Below are 17,300 nucleotides of genomic sequence, written 5' to 3' on the forward strand. Positions count from 1 at the left end.
TAAACTAAAAAAATATTTTTTTACATAATGAAAGTAGATTCAGCTTGTCTGTATTTGAAAATCCAAATCAGAAAGAATGTATATTTTAACATTTTTATACTCTAAGTTTTTGGCACTTTTGTTATAAACTGCAATGTTATCCAACTTAACCTCTTGAAGGCAAAATCAAAAAAGTGAAACAATTGTCAGTACTATCACACACTCAAGAATCTACATCATCATGCAATATACCAAATTAGATTATACCTTTTGGTTATTTAATTCCATATTCAGATCTTTATTCTAGGACATGCAATGAATGTTAAAAACAAAGACAAAACCATATAGTGTGAAGAACTTTTCTCTTAATTAAATAATCAGCCTTATATTGCTTTATATGCTCATGGCATATATGGCTTTTGGCATGTTCCTTGTTTTTGATGGGGGGAAAGAAGAGCAACCGTTGCTTATCTCATTGCAGGATATAAGAGTTTTGCTCATTTGACATACACAGGTCTATTCTTAGCAGCAAAGTGCATCAGTCTTTTTCAGTAATTAAAAGCCCAATTTCCTTTTACGGTTTACAACCTAAAGTTTCAAATGTATCTGGTGTGTCTTAAAACTTGGTCAATTGAAAATGGTCAACACCTAAGCAAATGGGACTGTGTCAAATAAGGCTCAAGATTTCTGGAATGGTTCGGACAGTGAGAATGTGTTTATTAGGCTCTATCTGACTGTCCTCACTGAAGTTTGTCAGTTCAGAGCTGTTCAGAGCATCTTTCTTGGGGAACATCTGCGTGTAGCAGCTTCATTATAGAGTCTTTTCACTGCACCCAGTACTTCTGTGAATCTTTTTTTTTTTCACTTTATGCATCAGTTTGACCCTAAAATATTTCATGTTTTAAGGATTAGCCTCTCACATGTATTGTATGTGATAGGGATTGTAAAGCTAAAGGTCACCTGGATTAAAAGGCTCCTAGGATGTAATTTTCTCCTTTAACATTACCTGGCAACAAAAACACTACAACTCTTTCCAGGAACAGCTGTAGTACTGAAACAAACAGTTTTGTGGGAAGTGGGAAATGTGCATTTATGGTGATGGATGTGCAAAGTGGGCTCATATTGACAGCTTCTGACATAATGGAGATTTATGTGTGAAAAACACAGGAACTAAAATTGTAGCTCTGTACAGTGTTAATTTTGTCAATTGAACAGTATGTTGTTATGAAATGTGTCTGAAAGAAAAGAGGACACCCATTCGCTAAAGTTTTTCTTTCTTTCTTTCTTTCTTTTTACTCCAGCTGTCTTGCTCCATCAATATTCAATTACATTTTTTTTCGTCATGGAAGGTCTTTAGACCTGTTGTATTCTAGTTACAATTTTCAATGAGGTTCACATTTCTAAGGATAGTATCTTAAAAAATAAGTAAATGTACCAAAATTATAATTTTTTGGCATGTCATAGAGAAACGATTTTGGGTTCGCCAAAGAATCTTTAAGTGAACAAACCTTTGTGTGTGTGTGTGTGTGAAGAAACGGTAATAATCTAAAGAAGCTACTTCCACTTTAAAGAACCTTTTGTAAAATGGGAAGATTGCATCGATGTTAAAGGTTTTTCAATTAATCATAGATGCCTTTATTTTAAAGAGTGTAATATAAAATTTGCATTGTCGGTAAACAACCCATGTGAAGGAAAATTCACATATGAGATCTCTCTGTCTCAGTTGATGCTCCTAAACAACTAAAAGATAAATGCAGTGCAGCAAATGGAGATGTTTAAGAGATCTCAACTGTCACTAACTGTACTCGGATCTGAAGAAAAAGAGACTTAAAGAGTTAGTTCACTCAATAATCAAAATTATGTAATTAATAACTCACCCTCATGTCGTTCCAAACCAGTGAGACCTCCGTTCATCTTCAGAACACAGTTTAAGATATTTTAGATTTAGTCTGAGAGCTCTCAGTCCCTCCATTGAAGCTGTGTGTACGGTCTACTGTCCATGTCCAGAGAGGTAAGAAAAACATCTTCAAAGTAGTCCATGTGACATCAGAGGGTGAGTAAGAATTTGTTGAAGCATCGAAAATAGCAAAAACTACGACTTTATTCAGCATTGTCTTCTCTTCTGTGTCTGTTATGAGCGAGTTCAAAACAAAGCAGTTTGTGATATCCGGTTCGCAAACGAATCATTCGATGTAACCGGATCTTCTTGAACCAGTTCACCAAATCGAACTGAATCGTTTGAAACGGTTCGCCAAAAATTCGAACTGACCCTCTGATGTCACATGGACTACTTTGATGATGTTTTTCTTACCTTTCTGAACATGGACAGTATACCGTACACACAGCTTCAATGGAGGGACTGAGAGCTCTCAGACTAAATCTAAAATATCTTAAACTGTGTTACGAAGATGAATGGAGGTCTCGCTGGTTTGGATCGACATAAGGGTGAGTTAATTTTGATTATTGGGTGAACTAACCCTTTAACTAAATAACATTTAAACTATATAATATTTTGAATGCTTTGGAGGATTTTTATTGAATTAAACTACATCCCTGCCCTGTCTCTGAAAATACATCTTACACAAACCTCTTCATGGTATTAAATTTTAATTTATACATTATTTTATTTCAGTTGTCCCAGAAGGACATACATAAAGTCCATTGTAATTTAGTTTAGCATCTGTGCTGACCTGTTTTCAACAGACCTTTTCCATTTCAGATAAAACAGAACACCGTAGTCTTCCTCTTGTTCCCTTAGTGTTTGCCCGCGCTCTGTTTTCTCTTGTGTCTTATGATTTATGTATGGATAAAAAATTAGCATTTGAAAGGAGATATTAATAAGTTGCATTTCTTGGATTTGTGGTAGAATTTAAAGGGCGGAGGATAGAGATATTCTGTCCATACTCAAGGCATTCAAGAAGGAAAGAAAGGACTGGGAGTAATGTTTGGCAGTGATGTGTGCGCAGCTTCTGCTAAATGCTTCAGTACGTAACTGAGTGTACACAGATCTGACTGCGGACTCATTTATTTATGAGCATTGTTAGCACTGCCATCTTTGTTGTTTTGGAGGTGAAGGGTTTGATAATGTTTCTGAGTAAGCTATAAAATGTCCATCTTTAAAGTTGATGCGCGTAATTATATTTTCAGTGTTAAAATACTTTCTCCTCTCAGTTTAATATGCTGAGACAACTATGGGTAAGTCATTGGTAGATTAACTCCTCAAAGTGAGTAAACACTGGCTCTGTGCTGCTTTCAACTTTGAGTTTGAGTGTTTGGTCGACTTCTGAATTAACCAGTTGTGTGAGTTTAGGGTCTGGCTGATTTCCATAGTTTGTTTCCCACATACTATGGAAGTCAAAGCACCTGTTCGGTTACCCACACTCCCTTTTACGGAAAACTTATTTTGTATTAAAAGAGAAATTGTTTGATTTATAGGTCAATTAAGTTTGTGTTCAGTAACACCTGTTATGTGGCTTTTCACCGGGTGATCTTTGGACTTCTTCTTAAAAAACTCTTATGGGAAATAGGCTTACTTGTTGTTTTTATCTGTTGTTATATTAAAAAGTGATTAAGAAGATTAAGCGAGTGTGGATCCCTTACTAGAATATGATAGAAAACTAATAGGCTATTGACTCTTAATTTTAATTGGATACCAATATATTCAGTCATGTCTGGAAACAAATATTTTCAATATCATTAGGTTATAGACAATAATGTAACATTTAATGAGCTATAATCATTTTGGAGAGCAGATTTCTTTGCAGTGGTTATATTAAACTCTGGAGATATTGTAATATCAAAATTGTACCATAGTTTGGAAAATTGATTCTAAATGCAATTTTAGTACATGTGAAGCTATTGAACCATTCACACTGATTCTGTGAGCCCTAAGAAGATTTTTATCAACTAGTGGAAAACATTAGTATTACAGCTTTCATTTGTCATTCCCATTGATATAGAAAGGCTGATACTTTCGAAACCGTTCTTATCCCCAGGCATCAGAAATTCTTAACCTTGGCATGTTTCTTCAGAATTTCCTGTTGTCCATGTGTACTAAGTTTAGCAAAATTTAAACATTGCATTCAAAAGATATATGGAGGGTCGCACCCAAAATATATTGCCAAATATCTCCAGAATGATTTAATTAATGAAATGATTTGATAAATTTTTCAAATTGGAACTATTCCACCAAGTTTGAGATTTGTACTTAAAGGGATAGTTCACCCAAAAATGAAAATTATATCATTCATGATATACAACACAACAGACACGGAAGAGAAGACAATGCTGAATAAAGTCGTAGTTTTTGCTATTTTTGGACCAAAATGTATTTTCGATGCTTCAAAATATTCTAACTGACCCTCTGATGTCACATGGACTACTTTGATGATGTTTTTCTTACCTTTCTGAGCATGGACAGTACACCGTACATAGATTTTCAATGGAGGGACTGAGAGCTCTCTGACTAAATCTAAAATATCTTAAACTGTGTTACGAAGATGAACGGAGGTCTTACGGATTTGGAACCATATGAGGGTGATATAATTTTCATTTTTGGGTGAACTAACCCTTTAAGGTTTCTCTTGCTCAGACACTTTGGTGGCTGAAAAAAAAACAGTACAATAATAGGGTTTGAACATGTTCTGAACTTGATCTCTTAAAAATAATCAATCTAGCTTGCAAGTTTGCTGGTACATTGATATGAAATGTCATTCTGACATGCTTTACTGGTTCAGTCACATAAGAAATCATGCAATTACCATTGGCTTATCACTCAAAGTGGAGAGCGGTCTCTCTTCTCTCACTTTTCCTTGCATATTTGCTGACAGAGGCTGTTGTCATGCACGAGTGTCTGCCTCTCTCAGGTTTGGGTGGTCTCACGGCCATCAAGCAATAAATACAGTACTTTTTCATCATGCCATCACCGTCCTGCCTCGTTACATTGATTTTGCAGATTATTCCATTTATTTTAAGACCCAATTCACCACCCCATCACATATTTCTCATATATCGACACAGGCTCTTGTTTCTCAGCATGCCCAGTGCCCCTTTCTCTGTAGATAGCAAGAGCTCATTGGGCTTGTGTTTGGGTTCACAGCATGAACATTTTATGGAGTTCCATAACTAATGGTACTGCAGTTTTTCAAAGAGGTGAGGTGAAAGTTTTTTGGTTAAAAATGGATTAGTTTGCATTACTGGATATGACTGACAGTTGTTTAAAGTAAAATAGTTTGCTAATGTTTTGCTACTTTAACCTTACCTTGCTCTCTTAAAGTAAAAACTGTTAAACTATCACTTGCGCTGAGAATAACACAATTTCAATTCTCTTTATGTATGCACTGTATGTGTGGAAGAATCGACAATAAAGCAGACTTGACTTGACTTGCTATGACATCTACATTGTAGAGACCAGCGGAATTTCAAACAAACAAAAAGTCCTCAAGATTATTATTAGACTGTCAGTAATAAAAAAAAAGCAAAGGAACAAGTACAATAGAATAAAAAGATACAAATTAAACAAACTGTGCTTTAATATTTTTATGCAAGTCTCAAGCAGTATGATTATTTCATTTATTCACTATACCATTTATTATTAATGTCTCATTTCAGTTTAAGTTTAGCTTTAGTTTTGTATTTATTGCAGTTTATGTGAAAAGGTTCATGTAGCGTGGTACAGCATACTGCAGAAATTAATAATCAAATGTAAAATAAAATATAGTCTGCTTTAAGAGCCGCACTAATCCAAATTACTGTTACACGCGTATTTTCATTCTCAACTCTTAACATTCATTTATTACATGACCGACGAAGGTATACATGAATAATCACCAAGCTCAGCATTTTGACACATTTTTGCATGTACTTGACCGATTAGGCGCCCACCTTGTGCTAAAAGATGTCTTTAAATGTCCGTGTTCTCTGAGCGCTTATCTCTTCCTGAGGAGCAGCGAAAGTTCTCTTTCAGGCTTTTCAAAAACATGAATAAATATACTTTGATAAGTCAAGCACGTCCTATTTTGCAAATGTCACGTTAAATGTTTTTTCTGATTTGCACGGGACATTGGGCTTTATGAAGGAACGAAAGCGCAGCGCCGCAAAAGGGTGAGGAATGGGGCGCAATAATCGTTTTATCTCGATTATTGGAAGTTCAGAATCGTTGGAGGCCGAAATCTGAAACAAATCATTTTTTCGAATAATTGCACAGCCCTATGATTAGCACTCTGAGACCGTTGAAGCAGACAAGCATTAAAATGTTTTACTTTTATACTTTTTGTCATCCTAACAAAAACTGGAGCAGCATATAATGGTTCCTCTGAATGTCTAATGTTTATGGCCCTGTTTCCCAGTTGTATTAAGGCTTGAAAATTCATTGGAGTTGTTCATTTTTGAACATTGTCTTGATGAACAAAATTTGTAGGAGTCATAAATATGAACATTTGTTGGTCACAGAGCTGCAAATGCATAAAGTCTGTTTCCTGCCTTAGTTCTTTCAGTACATTCCTCACTATTGAATCAGCAAAACCTGATCTTCTTGTTTACTCCCACATAGTTCATATTGTGAAAATACCCTCTCATGTTTTTGTGCTGCATTATTGAGACCTATTCTAAATTCCCAGTCAGGGTCTTTGTGTTTGTATCCCTTCTTCAGACCCTGTTGTTTTGTGGTGGATCTTTTGTGATTCTCTTTGCCTCCCATCATCTCTATGTTTCAAAGCCCTCTTGGGCCAGAGAGCACATGCAAGACTCAGGCTGTCTGGATGTTGTCAGGCAACAGTCGTGACTGTGCTTTTACTGCCAACTTCTGATAGAGAAAATATAAAATGAAGCCAAGAGAAATTGTTTCTATGCCTTTTTAGAAGTACATATTTATGATAATGATTTTTAATCTGTAAAAGCAGAAGTTTGAGTTAAGATTTTTGATCTCAAAACCTCTCACTATGAGTTTGATATGTTTAAAGGGTTATTTAAAGGTGTAATATGATGCTATTTCGATGCCGGCTCAACATCATGATGTCAGTCTGATGACATCATCTATCGGCCCAACCCCACAGTGTACACTTTACTATGAGGCCATGGGAGTGGAGGTGTGAATGGCAGTAAAGCGATGCAGCTGATGCTGGTAGGTCACTTGACAATGACAATATGCAATATATATCCAAATTACACGCATTATCTGAATTACAAAATGTGAAAATGAATAAAGTATTTATTCAGCAAATACATATTGATTTGACTACACTGCATCAGATTGCTTATTATGCATTGCTTTTTTGTTTAGTTTTTTGCAGCATTGAGCCTTATAACCAATAATATGCTATTTCGTTGAGCTTAGGAATGCAATGGCCAATCGGAAACTCTAGTCAATGCAAAACAACTCTGGAGTTGTTGTTGAGTGTGCGCCCTTGCTGATTGAATTCTTTGCGCTCATGAATTCCCTCATCATAAACAACACAGTGCAGATACGATGTAAATAAAATATTAATTTTGTAGCTTCAGTGATTATAACGGGAGTTTTTGCATAACTTGCGCCAGTCTAGACTAATGTCATGGACCAACATGTTTGTCTGTGTAGCTAGAACCAGAATACATGACAAGCCGTTTCCCCCAAATGCAGACACAAAACACAAAAACTCTTTAGATGTATGCTATAAATCAACATTAATAATCATTATGGTAATATCAGGAACAATAATCGACAACAATTTATGTCACATAATATTGCATCTCAAATTAGCTCCTGTTTTTAAAAGTATAATTTAGCTACAATTTTAAATAGTGAATTGTTATGGGCAACAGTGAAGTATTTTGATAGATTGACGTTAGGGGTGCTCCGATCGTTATGCGCATCTAGTCAGTAAAGCCGGTTCTCTAATCAGCGGTTAATTCCATCAGGTACGTGCTTTCACATAGAGCAGCTGTTACTACACAGAGCCGTTGTTAATAGAGAAGATGCGCAAATCCACTTCATTTTCAGCATTTATTGGTGCATCTTAGGGGTGTGAGGGTTAGTATATAACCATGAGACCGGCGGTTATAGTTGAACACCGTCATTAGAACTCTATAACCGCCAAAACCGTGTTATTTAAAAAAATTCTTACAAACATTTTTTATCAAAAATTATTTTAATTTTTTAGATAGGATCATAAGATGCGCAATATATTGGGAGACATGGTTTTTACCACTTAATGAAGTTTTGTAAATCGTCAGACATGATATTTACCACTTCATAAAATTTTGCTTTGTAGAAAACCTTTCTTAAAAACGAATTTAGTTTTGTACAAATTTTATCTTAATTTTAATAAATGTTTCATCAACCAATTGCATGTATTTTAATAAATAAAAAGCAAATATAGCAGACAATGATAACCGTGACATGTAAGCACCAGCGTGCCGCGTCCACTTGCACTGCACTGTGAACTAGAGCGCATCTCATCGTAAATGAAACTCAGCGTAGGCCTATGCCTCATACATTAGCATTAAATATCTTTGCTGCATCCTTTCTAGAACAGACAAGGGCTTTTTTTTGCGGCTCGCATCAGCAAAGCATTGCATCGCCATAGACCGCAAAACAATCAGCGGATGGCGGGCGGGTGCGGCTTTGAAATTTGCTCAAAAAACGTTGGCGCGGATGATGAGTTTTGTGACAGATCTCCTTAATAAACGGAGGTCTGAAATCTCTGCCCCTTTACCGATCAGAGCGCGCGCTGGCATGACGCTGTCTCGAAGAACAACCAATTGACTCTACAGCAGATCCACTACACCCCCCCCCCCCCACGGTTATGTTATGAACCGTCACATTTGACTCACGTCATAACCGTCATTAACCAATTCTGAAACCAGCACACCCCTAGCGCATCTTCTCAGTTAACAACGGCTCTGTGTAGTAACAGCTGCTCTATGTGAAAGCACGCACCTGACGGAATTAACCGCTGATTAGAGAACCGGCTTTACTGACGAGATGCGCATTAACGATCGGCCGATGACGTAATTATTTAAATTTACGTATTTGATATTAAAGACAACACGGATACAATTATCAAGGTAGTGATAAAAACTGACCTCACAAATGTAAAAAAAAATGTCCCTGGAAATCAGTCTTTTTTAATGGTCACAAAGTGATTACTTATTCAAAAGAGGTCCTTATATACACACACATACACAGTATATGTATATAAATACATGTGTGTGTGTGTTATATATGCTTAAACACACACACACACACATATGTATTTATATGGAATATCACAATTCATTATTTTATCACATGATAAAAGGTATTAATCCCGTAGCAGATCTAGACAGGTGGAGCTGGGGGAGTTGGAAGATTTCAGAGGAATTATGATAGCACGCTACAGGACCATCTTACAGAAAACACTGAACCAGACTATTTAAATGTTGAGCAGTCTCACTGGCTGTAGATTCAGCAGAGGCCAATCAGCTTGTGCCAAGTAGTAAATTGTGATTCCATTTACTTTTTTACATTTTTCACAGACCCCCAAGCCCTGGACCCCAGTTTGAAACTATCTGGTCTAGGATTCTATATTAAAGAACTATGTAATGCACTAGTGGATGGGCTCACAGTTCACAGAGCAGTTCCTCACCTCTCTCACACTGTTCATTTGCTCTCTCTCAAGCACACACGCTCTTTTTTTTCTGGAGGTCCTTGTAGTCTGTATCTTGAGAAGTCAGCTGTAATTTCCTGCATCTGAACCTGTTAAGGGTTCTCAGCCTACGGAGCCAAACCACCGAAGCTGCGAGTTTTATCATGGCCGCCACATTGCTGTCTAATGAAATGATGAATGAGGCCTAGTTTCTCACTCTCCCTCTCTCCCCTGCCTCTCTTTTCCTCTCAGTGCTGGAATGAGAGAGAGTGCACACAGAGCAAAGCAGAAGCATGGCGGTCCCAGCAGAGAGAACCCACATATTAGACTGGCACAAGGGCCAGCGGATCAGCTGTCAGGCTGAGAGATATACAACACCACGGCTCCATGCATTTATACAGAGAGCAGAGCAGGATAAGTGGAGGAAGCCTTCAGATCGAAGTCAGTCACTCAGTACATGACCCAAGGTTTTTCTCAATGCAGATTTACAGGATCATAGTTAGAGATCACCTTCTTTCTCTGTACAGTTCTGCACACAAGTTTACATAGTGCTTGAAGAATTTGTAATATGCATGTTCTATTAAAATAAAACCGAGAAACTGAGAAATATAAAACATATATACAAAATACAAAATAAAAGCTAAATGCATATATATATATATATATATATATATATATATATATATATATATATATACAGTCATGCCCACAAATATTGGCACCCTTGGCAAATATGATCAAACAAATAAGGCTGTGAAAATTAATCTACATTGTTAATCCTTTTGATGTTTTATTTGAAAAATGTATCCTTTCATTGGATAATAAGAATTTAAAATGGGGGGAAATATCATTATGAAATAAATGTTTTTCTCTAATACACATTGGCCACAATTAAGGACACCCTTTTATTGAATTATTTTTTAAACCTCCATTTGCCAGTTTAACAGCTCAAAACTGTCTCCTATAATGCCTGATGAGGTTAGAGAACACCTTACAAGAGATCAAAGACCATTCCTTCATCCAGAATCACTCCAGACCCTTCAGATTCCCAGCTTCTCCTCTTCAGTTCACTCCTCTCATTTTCTGTAGGGTTCAGGTCAGAGGACTGGAATGGCTTTAGCAGAAGCTTGGTTTTGAGCTCAGTGACCCATTTCGGTGTTGTTTTTGAGATTTGTGTTTGGATTATTGTACGGTTGAATGATCCAAACATGGCCCATTATAAGATTTTTAACAGAGTCAGTCACTTTTTGTTTTTTTTATCTGTTGGTATTTAATAGAATCCATGATGCCATGTGTCTAAACAAGATGTCCAGGACCTCCAGCAGATATAAAGGCCCACAACATCAAAAATACAGCTGTATATTTCATTGTACACATGGGTTACTTTTTATCCCTGTTTTCACCAAACCCATCTTGAGTGTTTACTGCTAAAAAGCTCATTTTTAGTTTCATCTGATTATAGAAGCCAGTCCCATTTGAAGTTCCAGTCGTGTCTGATAACTGAATATGCTTTAGTTTGTTATTGGATGAGCTAGGAGAATTTTTCTTGAAACCCTCCCAAACAACATGTGTTGATGTAGGTTCTGTTTGACAATTTTTTTTAAAGCTTTTCTGAACCAAAAACTCAACTATTTTCTGCAATTCTCCAGCTGTGATCCTTGGAGAGTCTTAAGCCACTCAAACTGACCTCCTCACCATGCATTAGGACGATATAGACACACAACCTCTTCCAGGCAGTTTTCTAACATTTTCTGTTGATTTGGAAATTCTTAATTATTGTCCTGATGGTGAAAATGGGAATTGTCACTGCTCTAGCTCTTTTCTTAAAGCCACTTCACCAATTTGTGAAGCTCAATCATCTTTTGCTGCACATCATAAATATATTCTTTTGGTTTTTCTGATTGTGATGGATGATAAAGGGCTTTGTTTTCCCTCCACTTTATATTTCTGTGAAACAGGAAGCAATGGCTGGATAATTTCATGTTTATAATCATGCTGGAGTGCTCAAAATTGTGAGTATGAATGGGAATATACTTCAGAGATATTTTACTCATAAGAATTTCTAGGGGTGCCAATAATTGTGTCCAACGAGTATTTGAGAAAAACATTAATTTCATAATGATATTTCCCCTCCGTTTTAAATTTTAATTATCCAATGAAAGGATACATTCTTGTGAATTTTTTTTAATAAAGCATATTAAACATATTAACAATGCAGATTAATTTTCACAGCCTTTTTTGATCATATTTGCCAAAGGTGCCAATATTTGTGGGCATGACTATATATATATATATATATATATATATATATATATATATATATATATGTATATGTGTGTATGTATGTAAATTTGCGAGCAGAACTTTATGGCTCTCTTGTTGCTGTCGTACATTGGCTAATGGAAATATCCTCCTTTTGTGTGTGGTGGTAGCTTACAGTGATAAGGTAAGTTATATATAAGAGTTGTGTTTGTGGAACAGGACTCTGGGGAGAAACTACAACCAATCAGATCAAGTCCAGAGAGGATGGGAAAGCAAATGAGTGTCATTCCCATTTATGCACTTTTTTTCCTTCAGCTCTGTTCACAACTTGCATTAGCGTCCACCTCGGGTGATCCAATCACAAGAGGTCAGGAAAGACCGATCACTCTTCTCAATTGTTGTCTCTTCTAGGTTTACAGTTTAAGCAGTCTCTTATGCTCACCAAGGCTGCATTTATTTGATCAAAATACAGTAAAAACAGTAAGATTATGAAATATTATTACACTTTAAAAAAAAAATTGTATATTAAATAATATTATAAAATGTAATTTATTCCTGTTGTGCAAAGGTTTATTTTTTTATTTTTTTTTGAAGCATTACTTCAATCTCACATGATAATTCAGAAATCATTATAATATGCCCATTTGGTGCTCAAGTACCATTTCTTATTATTATCAATGTTGAAAAGAGTCGTGCTGCTTAATATTTTTGTGAAAACCTTTATACATTTATGTTGGGATTTAAAAAAATAAATAAAAACTTCAAATTAACAGCATTTTTTGTTTGAAATAGAAATCTTTAGTAATATTCTAAATGTCTTTATCACTTTTGATGAATTAACTGTGAAATAAGTGTTACTTTCTTTGCGAAAAACTTACTGACCTCAATATAAGTATTATATAGAATTTAATTAAAACTTGTAAAATGTTTTTTATATATATATATATATATATATATATATATATATATATATATATATATATATATATATATATATATATATATATATATATATATAATTCTGTGCAATCTTGGAACTTCTCAGTAAAAAGATCACAATGAATTTCTAAGAAGCATTTGGACTATACACATAATTCTAGCCCTGTTCATCAAGATGTTAATACAAGATGTAAACACTGTATTTTCATTTGTCTTACAAGGATGAATATTGTAATGTTACCTGGAGAGAAAAGTAGAGCAGTACTGGGATTTCTCCAGTTTATTTCACAAACATGACAGCCTTAAATAAATGTCAATGATGAGAATTAAGGCCTTTAACCGCTTATCAGGTCAGAGCAGTTCTCTCCACGAGTGCCCTCCAAACTGACCTCATTATCTCAAGGCTTTGCTCCCTCAGGAACTCAAAACAAGAAGCTCTAATTGTAGCAAAAGCATCTGAATATGATAAAGAGCAACAGAACAGTGACATTGTGAGTTCAGCGTTTGATGGGATTTAATCTGGCTCTGGTTTATTGATAATACATGGCACATATTAAAATGGTTTTGGACTCCTTTGGGAACCGCAGTGAGAGGATTGTGGAGGAGAGAGCTCAGCGTCAGCATCTGTGGCAGAGATATGGCGACAGTTTGGATTGGATGCAATGCTGGCATGACAGATAACAGTAAATAATAGAGACTGTGTTCTCACAATAGAGTTGAGAAACTGTGATCAGTGCTGGTTGGCACATAAAAACATCATAAACAGGAATAAACTCTTATTTTTGGGGGGCGCAAAAGTGTTGGTAGTTTAATCTTACACACTGCAGAATTGCATATCTATCTATTTGAATATTTTTTATTCAATTACAAATTCATCCATCCATCCACTACAGAATTTTGAGTCCATTCATCCGTCCATCCATCCACAGCAGAATTACAAATCCATCCATCCATCCATCCATCCATAAAGGCTTTTACAACTCTTATTATAAACTTTATCAAGTTAACATCTAACATCATGCTAAAATCTTGACTTTTTATTGTCTAGTTAAAAGTACAGTAACATGTATTTCTTTTTATTTAATTTAATTTCAATTCATTAAAATTTAGCTTTTTACATATTGCAATTCCATGTTTTCTGCTTCAATTCAAATTCAGTGTAAATTCAGAAAAAGGCTTTTTGAGTTCAGGTCTGAATAGTGCACAACGCTGTAACATGTTAGGAATCATTCATGGCCAGGCCTTACCTCAAACATTATGTGACAAACCACAAAACTGTCATAAACTGGTTTAAAATTTAGACATTGTTTAGAGCTTGTCTGGGTTCTTCATGGCTCAAGGATAATCACAGTCTAATTTGGCACATTGTAGCAGGCAGTCCAGCCTGAAAGCCATTTAGATTTTTACAAAATACAGACACTCAGTATTTGTCAGTGGGGATGAATTCATTGGGCTTGGGATTTTAGATTTGTTTTTCCTGGCTTTAGGCAAATGTTTTAGAATGATGTTTGTAGCCAAGGCTCAGATGCATTTGAACAAACAGCTGCTTGGACAGTAGAGTGAGCTGTGATGGATTGGGTGCCAGTCTGGGATTGGATTAGGGAGATTAACAACGTTAGCAGTGCGTGGACTAAGAGGGAATTGTGGGTGATGTGATGTAGTCATAATGAAACAACATTCACAATCCATTGTACTTCTGTGGAAATGGGATATTAAATGATAAAAATGTGTAAATGTGAATGTGCAAATCCAATTGGATGGCAAACTGATCAATCAAGACATAAAATGTAACGGCCACATTCTAGGCCTGTGTTGATGTGGGTTTAGGCTTTGTTGCTGTGTTGGATTATAGGTGAGTTCTAGCAGAGCATTTATTGCTCAGACTGACAAATTAATCTTTACATTCGAGTTAATTGGTTCAACTGAAGTAATGACAAATGGACTAAGTGCTGCATTTAGAGATGGTTGAAAAAAATGCCTGATATAAGGTAAAAAATGCTCCTGAAAATGATTTCCAGTGGAGCAAATAAAAAACTAAAGAAGGTTAATTTGTGACACCGTGAGAGACGTTCAGTTATTGTGTCATGGTTCACTCACAGTGTTGAGCAGTATATGCACTTGATTGAGGTTTACCTGCCATTGTGACATTCAAGATCCTGTTTGCAGCAAACTCGGCCTGTTTGCAAGCAATATGAGTTCTGACTTATTAAAAATAGATTTTGAGGCATTGAAAAAAAGGAATAGGGGGCGAGAGAGAAAATGAATACAGATGGACAGAACTGAATAGTTCGAGTAAAAGTGAAGGCTAAAAAGGGAACAAAATAACCACGAAAGGTAAATAGGTAGGAGATGAATTTATGATAGACCAGGCATAAAAAGAGCAGACGCCTTCTTCCTTTAGGTGGAGGACAGAATGCTGAGTCAGAGCTTTCACCTCACATGATGTCCTTTACTTAAACAGCCTGTCCGCTTCAGCAGCTCCACAGGAGACCCTCTGTAGTTTATGTATTGATTTAACCGTGAGCCCAGGACCATTTTTTTACGTCAATGATTGTTCGCTTGGCTTGATGCGTAGGGTACTTGCTCTGCTGTGGGTTTGTTTCCATCAGCGGCCCTCTCGTGCAAGCCATTTGTAACATGCATGAGCAGATGGTTGACTGACCGCACAACAGCCTGCAGAGCAGATGTGTTAAATCTTTTCAAATAAAGAGCTGAGCTGTTGATGTCGGGTCAAAAACCTTTATGTAGCCAGCTTCTCATAAATGTTTGTACATTCACACAAACAATACAAGAAGTTCTCATTTTTCCCTTCCCTTGGGACACTTAAAAAAAAAGCCATTTCACGGAAAACTGGATTTTCTTGGTCATATGAAGTAAGAGTTTGTGCTCTGTAGACACAGTCTAGCTGTCAGAATACAAAGGTTGTGTAAATTGATATTTAGCATATGACAGTCTACATTTACAAAGCAACAGGTATTGCCTGCCCAGTCATGGCGAAGGAGGAAGTAGTCCCTTAAATCGCAAGCCCTTCACCAAGGCTGCATCTTAAAACTTGACTTGCTGGTGACTTGCTGCCTAGCTGCAGTATCAGGCAGCGTTTTTGCACGAAGGCACCTCATGAAACTGATTTTGGACAGGCTTCTGAGGCAGAGTAATGATTTAATGAACTACAGCTAAATGACCACCGACCGCAACTTTCAGACGCCATCTTTATTTTGGACGGTCACAGAATGGAATGCACGGGATTGTGGGATATCAAAGGCAGCGAAGGATACATCTATGCTGCCTTCAAAAATCGGCCATATGAAGGCATCTCAGGAGACCGGAACTGAAGCTAACATTGAATTCGGATGTGCTTTGATGTCTTCCTACCTTGGAATGCGTCCTCCGAAGGCAGCATTTTTTAGTATTCGGATGCAGCCCAGGTTCCTGTCAGGAGTGGGTGTGTGAGAGGGGAGGGGCGCAGAAACCGCTAGGGTTGGCGGCGTGTGATGAGTACTGTGACTCCAGTACATGTATATGCAACATATGCTCAGAGAGCCTGGTGTGGATGTATGCATTCCTTTTAGATATTACCGTAGATTGTGAATATGGGTTAACAGTTTTGGCTCCTCACTCAAATTAGGCAATAATCAGTTAATTAGCGAAATGTAAAAGCCAATCAAATCTAAAACTAAAATTTTACAGATTTTATATTGGGTAGGTGGACAGCACTTTTTGTATGGGCATGGCCCAACTGTCTTTACGCCCCTTTAAAAAAAGGTGTAAAATATCGCTTTTTTTCTAAGAGCTTTAAGTTTATTTTTAGGGGTGGACAAACTACTTAAATGTTTATATCTCCACACATCATTTTTTACTGTCATGCAGAGCAAAAAAATAAATGAAAATAAAAGAAAGGGTCTTATATACAGCTTTCATCATGCTCATCTAGTGATCTTAAACCAGCTCAGCCTATTTTTTGTATTTCCCTATCAACTGTCCAAATGAATTTCCACCCACATGTCTCTAGAGAAGGAACTGAGCCTTTTTAATTAACGGTTGCACACATTTTGACAAATGCTTTTGATAAAATCGAGATAGCGAATTTGTTATTTGTGTACTGTTGCATCACTTTTAACAAACTGCAGACTGCAGAGAGCTTATGGTCAGGATGCAGGAGACGCACTTTTAAGTGAGTAAGTGAGTCCATTTGAGGGAGTAAATTATTTTGCAATCAGGCTGATGCAACTTCTGCTTCTGGGTTTGTAATTCACTCCATCACATCATTTGAAAACATCTGCAACTTGGAGTTTATAAGTCTTCAAGCCCTCAAAATCAATTTCATAGGATTACCTGAGCACATGATGTTCTTTTCATAATATGAAAAAGACATAAAATACCATGTTTGTGATTTGAGGCTGAAGACAATTAGCCTATTCTGTGATGGTGGTTGTTTAGAGTTGTGTTGAGTCTTCAGATGGCAACATGAAGACCGTCTCTATCCTGGCATGTATAGTGAGCACTGCAGTTACAGTAGTA

The 17,300-nt window shown here is 36.5% G+C and overlaps 1 protein-coding gene across 1 annotated transcript in view; it reads left to right on the plus strand.

Moving 5' to 3' along the window:
- The window catches only part of LOC127996151 (LHFPL tetraspan subfamily member 7 protein-like), a 134,399-nt gene that overhangs the window by 918 nt on the left and 116,181 nt on the right, over positions 1–17,300 (plus strand). The gene's annotated exons all lie outside the window — the stretch shown is intronic.

This window comes from Carassius gibelio, chromosome A5 (genome assembly GCF_023724105.1).
Source record: "Carassius gibelio isolate Cgi1373 ecotype wild population from Czech Republic chromosome A5, carGib1.2-hapl.c, whole genome shotgun sequence".
Classification (NCBI taxonomy): Eukaryota; Metazoa; Chordata; class Actinopteri; order Cypriniformes; family Cyprinidae; genus Carassius; species Carassius gibelio.